The 7,930-nt window shown below is 48.2% G+C and overlaps 1 long non-coding RNA gene across 1 annotated transcript in view; it reads right to left on the bottom strand.

Annotated features, from left to right (window-relative positions):
- Window positions 1–651: 651 nt before the first annotated feature.
- LOC142494338 (uncharacterized) overlaps window positions 652–7,930 on the bottom strand; it is a 128,538-nt gene continuing 121,259 nt past the window's right edge. The window contains exon 2 of the long non-coding RNA XR_012801384.1: window positions 652–1,231. This is a non-coding gene — a long non-coding RNA (uncharacterized LOC142494338). The remainder of the gene's footprint in view (window positions 1,232–7,930) is intronic.

Raw genomic sequence — 7,930 nt, 5'->3', positions numbered from 1 at the left:
CTACTCCAATGCGCACATGCGCAGTCACACACAGACACTCCTACTCCAATGCGCACATGCGCAGTCACACACTCCTACTCGCATGCCCAGTCTCACACACAGACACTCCTACTCCAATGCACGCATGCGCAGTCACACACAGACACTCCTACTCCAATGCATGCATGCACAGTCTCACACACTCCTACACCAATGCGCGCATGCAGTCTCAGACACTCCTACTCCAATGTGCACATGCGCAGTCTCACACACTCCTACTCCAATGCGTGCACTCCTACTCTAAAGCACACTCGCATACACCCCCACTACAATGCACACTCGCAGACACTCCTACTACAATGTGCACACTCCTACTCCAATGCGCGCACACACTACTACTGATACATACGCATCCTAACTCTAATTGCACATCACAAGCTTCATGCCTATCCTTTTTATTGTAGTACTAGAGTGTAAGCTCTGCGGGACAAGGAGTCTTTTAGCCTATTTGGGTATTTGCCATGTGCTCTTTTCCCTGTATTACAGCTGCATGAGACTATAAAGTGTAAGCTCTGCGGGGCAGGGATAGTAATACTGCCATTGTCTGGACTGAGCTGTATGAAAATGAAGACGAGATCAGTACTCTGTACTTTTGGGAATAATCAGACAGAGTATGAAAACCACTCTTTATTACAAAAGATAATACAGGGAGGGAGAGGAGTGGCGAGGGAGAACATACAGTATGGAGGAGGAGAGGGGTGGTGAGGGAGAACATACAGTATGGAGGAGGAGAGGGGTGGTGAGGGAGAACATACAGTATGGAGGAGGAGAGGGGTGGTGAGGGAGAACATACAGTATGGAGGAGGAGAGGGGTGGTGAGGGACAACATACAGTATGGAGGAGGAGAGGGGTGGTGAGGGAGAACATATGGAGAGGAAGTGCAGGCAGGGGACACATCTAGTGTGCAAGTGGGAGGAAAGAGATTGCAGAGAAGAAGGGAAGGGAGAGTGAGAAGGGGGAATGGGAAGAGGTAGCAGGTTGAGGTGAGGGGGATGAGGGGAGAGATGCAAGTCTGTGCCTCGGGTGTCACTGCCCCCTTCACAATGAGATGGTATCAGTGTCCCCTGTTCTCTCCCAGCAGGTCAATATAGGCTCCTGTGATGAGGTCTTCCTGCTGAATCCCCAGAGACTCCATCAGCTGCTGAGCGATGAGACCACCATCCCGAGACGTCTGAGAGTGTGACAGCATAACCTGTATACAGAGAGGAGATAGATATGTCTGTCTCAGAGGCCACTGCCTGCTGGGTTAGGACTGGTCAGCTACCTCTTGAATTCACAAAGAGGAGAACGAAAACAAGAATAGAAAGAGATTCAACCAGTCTACTCCGGGCGGGAACCAAGCAGGCGTGTCCGGGAGGGAACCAAGCATGCGTGTTCTGATCTGTGTGACTGGTGGATTTCAACTGCTGGTTGTATTAAGTGTGCAGTTAGAAACAGACACGGTTAAACAAGGAAGCGGTTAAACAGGGTATAGTATATTGAAGTACAGTTTACTGTTAGTACTTATAAACTTCATAGTTGCTAGAATGAGTAGGATTGAGAATGCCACTCAATGCTCATCTTGCCATATGTATGTGCACTTGGAGCAGCTGTTCCAAGGAGCACACCGCTGTGAGAGGTGTGAGCAGGTGGTCTCTTTAGAGTCAGAGATTGCTGATCTGAAAAGGCAACTTGCAATATTGAGGGACATTGGCAATCTTGAAAGGGAATTAGAGCTCACTGAGCAGGCCCTTGCTTTGACTAGTGGTGCAGATGATGGTGCTGTTAGTGAGGAGCAGGTAGGTAGCTTGGTTGCCGTTAGTGAGGAGCAGGTAGGTAGCTGGGTGACAGTTAGAAGGGGAAGCTGGGGCAATAGGGAGAGGCAGGTCGTTTCTGAGCTGACACATCCCAATAGATTTGCCATGTTGAGTGAAGATATTGGGAATGTTGGGGCAGAAATGGCAAGGCTGGGGGAGACTAATTCCTCTAGCAGCCAGGGGAATAGTTCCTCCAGCACAGAGGGGACTCAGGATACTCAGAGACCAAGAAAGATTGTGGTGGTAGGGAACTCCATTATTAGTAAGGTATAAAAGGCAAATCTGCTTCCGTGACCGCATGAACCGAACAGTTTGTTGTCTCCCGGGTGCTCGGGTTCGGCACATTGCGGATCGGGTAGACAGATTGTTTGGGGGGGGGGGGCTGGGACTGACCCAGCGGTCTTGGTACACGTTGGCACCAATGACAAAGTTAGAAAAGGATGGAGGTTCCTAAAAAATTATTTCAGGGATCTAGACCGAAAGCTTAAGGCAAGGACCTCCAAGGTAGTATTTTCTGAAATACTACCAGTGCCATGCGCTACCGCAGGGAGACAGTCAGAGATCAGGGAGGATAATGCATGGCTAAGAAAGTGGTGCAGGAAGGAGGGGTTTGGGTTTTTAGAGCACTGGGACTCCTTTTCTGAGAGGTGCCATCTATATTCTAGGGACGGATTGCACCTCAATGAAGAGGGATCTTCTGTGCTAGGGGGGAGAATGTTAAAAATTCAAATAGAGGAACCAACCAGGAGAGGGGCAGTTCTGGATTTGGTCATATCAAACAATGTAGAAGTAATAACAAATATTCAAGTCCTGGAACATTTGGGTAACAGTGATCATAACATGGTCTCATTTGAAATAAATTATCAAAAAACAGATTACTTGGGTTCAACAAAGACGTTCAACTTTAGAAAGGCAGATTTTAATAAACTGATGTCTAATCTACAAGTAATACACTGGGATGATGTTTTTGCAGGGAATAATGTAGAAGATAAATGGGCAGTCTTTAAAACATTGTTAGAAAAGCACACTTATCAGTGTATACCCTTGGGTAATAAGTATAAAAGCAATAAGTCAAAACCAATGTGGCTAAATAAACAGGTAGGGGAGGAAATGGACAAGAAGAGGAAGGCGTTTAGATTCTTTAAGTCAGAAGGGACAGAGACATCGTATCAGAATTATAAGGAATGTAACAAAAATTGCAAAAGGGAAATCAAATTAGCAAAAATGGATAATGAAAAAAGGATTGCAATAGAAAGTAAGGTCAACCCTAAAAAGTTCTTTAAGTACCTTAATAACAAAAAAATGAGAAAAGAAAATATAGGACCCTTTCAGTGTGAGATGGGCCGGCAGATTATTGGAGATAAGGAAAAAGCTGAGGTATTAAACAAATTCTTTGCCTCTGTGTTTACCAGGGAAGAATCGAGTTCAATAGTAGTGCCGCAGGAGGAAGCCACAACCTCCATATTAATGAACAATTGGTTAACTGAGGAAGAAGTTCATAAGCGACTTGAAAAAATTAAAGTAAATAAGGCACCTGGCCCCGATGGCATACAGGGAAGCAAGGGGTTAACTGGACTGAGGTCCAGTAATGTGTTTTTACCTCGCTTCAATATCCAAATGCTTATCCCCCTGTGTAACTGTATGGTGTTATCCTGGTGTTGGCACGCACACATACACTAGGGTTGATGCGGGAGGGAAGGGGTTAATGTTATTTAGTGATTATAGCCCTTTGTTCCCTTTTCATGCTCCATTTTTCAGCCGTCTGGTTATTGCCCTGTAAAAATGTATTGTTTCTGGGCCAGTGTCTGCACCACACACACTGGGGCTTAAGGGGTTAATGAGCTACAGTTTAGGAAAATACATTAGGATGTGTGGTATCTTTTCAGACTGGGCTTCAAAGGGCTTGATTGAAGTTGGGTGTGAAACATAGCACCAGTGACCAAAAGGTAACTGCCCTAATTGTTTATGTTGGAGGCAGGAACCAAGAAACTGAATGTTTTTTAAGTGTGATACTTCACACTTCAATGGAAGCCAAAATCTGCTTCAAAGAGATTTATTGATGGGGGCCAGGGGTGCGGTTACCCAAGGAGAGAGCAGAATGGGTGACCTTATTAAATATAAGAATATTATGAGATGTCCTCGGCTGAACATGCTAAAAGTTACATATGTGTAACCGGGGGACTGAGACGCAAATAATGAATACAGACACATGACGTTTAGCCAGTACTAAGAGCCAGATATTAATATCTCTCTTAATTTTAGTATTACACTGTAATATTTAGTCTCATTGGGAGCGTCATGCGTGCCGGAATGTATTAATATGTCTCACGTGCCAGTAAGTATTACTGAACTGAAGTTATTTAGATAGGAAAAGCAGTTTGTAAACGTCCTTGGGTGGGAGGAGTTTTACTCTGAGGAAAACTGTCAACCTCACCACTGATTTATGAGAGGGGCTGGGTTTAGGTTGTGTTCAATGGGAAATAATGGTATAAGAACCAGGCTCAGCCTATGGCTGGCTATTGGCTTTCATGTCTTGATGATTATGAAGATTGCTGTATGAACTGCCAGTCCAGATATGACTGTTTCATCATTTCCATCTTAAGTAAGTGTCCATATTTTGCCTGTTATTTGTATATCTTGTGTGTTCACCTTTATCAAGGAATAAATTATATTTTATCATATCTAAGTCTCGTACCAGTTCAACCCAGTTATATATATTTTGGTGTAAATTACAACCTGTCATAAGCTATCGTGACAGCCAGATACTGATAGGCCCACACACAGAGGGTGTGTTCCAACCAGTATCCACCCCCTCAGATTGACATCCTCAGAAGTTGCTAGGCCCACCTTTGAATACTGATACATAATTCAAGGCTGTAATACACACACAGGCCTAAGGAAGGAATGAACCTTTCCACTGCTAGCACCAACAGGACTGACAGAGGAAAGGCCCAGAGAAAAGAAGTAGCTGCCGGAAGGCTAGGCTATATTCTCCCCCTGCTGAAACTCCAATGTACCCACTTGGACAACACTACCTTACTGTGCAACAACCTGTAAATTCGGCATACGTAGTATGAATGGACTGACCAATGCATATACCTAGAGATACAGTTGCATACACATTGCTTAACATGACAGAGAAGGCTACCTTCAGTACTGTGCTGGATCAGGCTTTCTAACCATCCCACCCTTTCTATCTGGCACCCTTACTGAGAATCTCAGAAATATATTCCACCCTATCAAGGTGGATATTACGCCCCACAACCCATACCTGACCAAATGCTGGGCCCGATCATGATCTACATACATAGGGTCCCTAGCAGTGGCATCTAGATGGGCGACGATGGCTTCCTTCCCACGCTCCATTCTATGTCTCTCAGCACTTCTCATGAGATTCTCAGGAAGATATGGAGACTAAAACCCCATCTTCCCGAAACGATGCGCCAAGACTCGTTCAGCTCTGATGGATTTAATTAAACTTTTCTCGGTCGCGGTGCCAGGTAGCACCCAGAATATGGGACCCGCCCACAATGATACTTCCTCGGTCTCCTCCCTAACTGGAGACATCTCATTTAACTCTTTAGGTACATTTGTGTCCTCCTCCTCTATAGTATCCCCCCAAGGCACAGATATCCCCGCAGTTTACACAAACATAATAGCATTACATTTCCCATTACCATTCGGGGCCACGGGGCTCACGGGTGATGAGGGCCTGGGGGTCAGGGGTCTCACCCTGAGACTGGTGGCGGGAGGGGAAGGCAGGGCAACGGGGGCAGATGACACAGGGACGTCACCAACGTCTCGATGGGGAACGTTTAAGGAAATCTCCCGGGAGGAGCAATGGCACAGTCCATGGTCAAGTTCAATTTGCCCCATCCTTTGGCCTTAATATAGCGAGCTTCAGCCAGCGCTTTGGTCTGGAGAGGGTCTCTGGCTTCCTATAACGCAGTCCTGCTCCCTATAACGCAGTCCTGCTCCCTATAACGCAGTCCTGCTTCCCTACAACGCAGTAGGATCATTCGTAAGGGTCACGCTCACCGGAGCGGCCTGGATATCACATGAGCCCCCCCAGCCGGTCCGCTCAGCGGCCTCCTCATCTCCCGGTGGTGGAGCAGCAACCAAAGAGTCGAGGCAGTCATCTGGGGTGGTGCCGGCCGGCACTTCTCCCGAAAGTTGACCCCCAAACAGCATATCGTCGAAGTTGCGCTCAGCAGCTCGCATGCAAGTGAGGGCACGAGCGCGGGCCTTGCACATCTCCTGCTGACGCTGCAGGTACAGCTCCGCAGCCTTCTGGGCGTGATCCCAGCGAGGATCCGTAAGAGGAATATCTTGCTCACCGCCAGCAACAGCAGCCAGGATGTCCCCCACACGATCGGGTACGGAGGAGGTATTGGCCGATACCCCTGGGGTGTCCGGAGCAGTGGACTCCTCAACGGAGGGTACCTCCCTCTCGGAGCAGCTTACCGGAGCGGCAGTAGAACGCACCTCACAGAATGGTGGTGGGGCGGTTCCGCAAGGCTCGAACGGCAAACCACTGAGCGCAGGTGGCACGGGCGCAGAGGGGAACGGCTCCGGAGGTGAAGAAGTGTCAGGCAACCGTTGGAAGGCAGTCACCCAGGCGGTGGGACCCAGCAGCGAGCCTTCTTTCCTACCGCCATGTTTTACAGTAGGGAGATCCATGATCGACCCAGACGACGGGTAAGTAGGTACCACCAGCAAATCTGGGTAGAACAGTTCATATACCATAGCCAGGTAATGACGAGCAGCGTCATCCGCCGACCCCTGGGCCAATTGCGACAATTTGCGCACCAGCTGGTATAGAGTGCGCAGCTCCACGGTGCTCATCGCAAGGTCCGGCTCTTGGGGTCTTCGGGCCTAGCCCTGAGATAGGACACTCTGCATGCAGGGCAGCTCCCCAGTAGCTGTAATTGGCCGCCTGGGTAGTCACATAGCGGGCAGACCCCGAGGAGTTGGTTCTCAGGGGGGTCCCGGATAACAAGGACTCCTCCGGTCAGCTCGTAAATCTGCCCCTGGCTCTCCATCAGTATGGCAGGTAATTCACAGTAGAGACACAACTGCTGTCTCTGGAGTACACGTGCGTCTGGCTCCTCACTTCCTGTGCGCTCCTGCAGGGCACACCCAGCTCCTCCCCCTGGTGGCTAGTATAGTCCAATCCGGAACAAGCAAGGGGGAGCAAGGGGGAGGGGTTTCAGCAGTTCGCGCTTTTCTGCAAACTGTAAGTCCAGCAAAATCTTGCAAGTTGATGCAACTTTTCCAAAAGAGCACGCGGCCTCCCTGGTAGTGAAAGTCTGCCCTGCAGACAGACGCAAGGACCAAGGTCTCATCTGAGACCCTGTTTCAGGAGTTCCTGCTGAAAACAGTTCCAGGACTATCGGGACTAGGTCCCGGTCAGGCATTTCTGCTGAATCTCGGTCCAGGACGTCCAGAACAAGGTTCCGATCAGGGTGAGCCCTTGCAAGCAGGTGCCCTGCACCTAGGAATGGAAGATCTTATACCCCAGACCCCAGTAATTGTGTATATTCCTGTATTTTGTGTGTTCTAGTATTTCCAAGGTTTAATCCAAAGAAACCCCATTTATTTCACTGCCTTGATTTGCCTACTGACTGATCCCACAATGATACACAGACACACACAGACAAAGATACACAGACTGATACACAGGCACACACTGATACACAGACACAGAGACTGATACACAGGCACACAGACTGATACACAGACACACACACACTGATACACAGGCACAGAGACTGATACTGATACACAGACACAGAGACTGATACACAGACACACAGACTGATACACAGGCACAGAGACTGATACTGATACACAGACACAGAGACTGATACACAGACACAGAGACTGATACACAGACACACAGACTGATACACAGGCACACAGACTGATACACAGACACACACTGATACACAGACACAGAGACTGATACACAGGCACAGAGACTGATACACAGACACACACACTGATACACAGGCACAGAGACTGATACTGATACACAGACACAGAGACTGATACACAGACACACAGACTGATACACAGGCACAGAGACTGATACT

This window comes from Ascaphus truei, chromosome 5 (genome assembly GCF_040206685.1).
Source record: "Ascaphus truei isolate aAscTru1 chromosome 5, aAscTru1.hap1, whole genome shotgun sequence".
Taxonomy (NCBI): Eukaryota; Metazoa; Chordata; class Amphibia; order Anura; family Ascaphidae; genus Ascaphus; species Ascaphus truei.
Note: the sequence above shows the minus strand (reverse complement) of the source record. Positions and strands in the feature narration are given on the sequence as shown.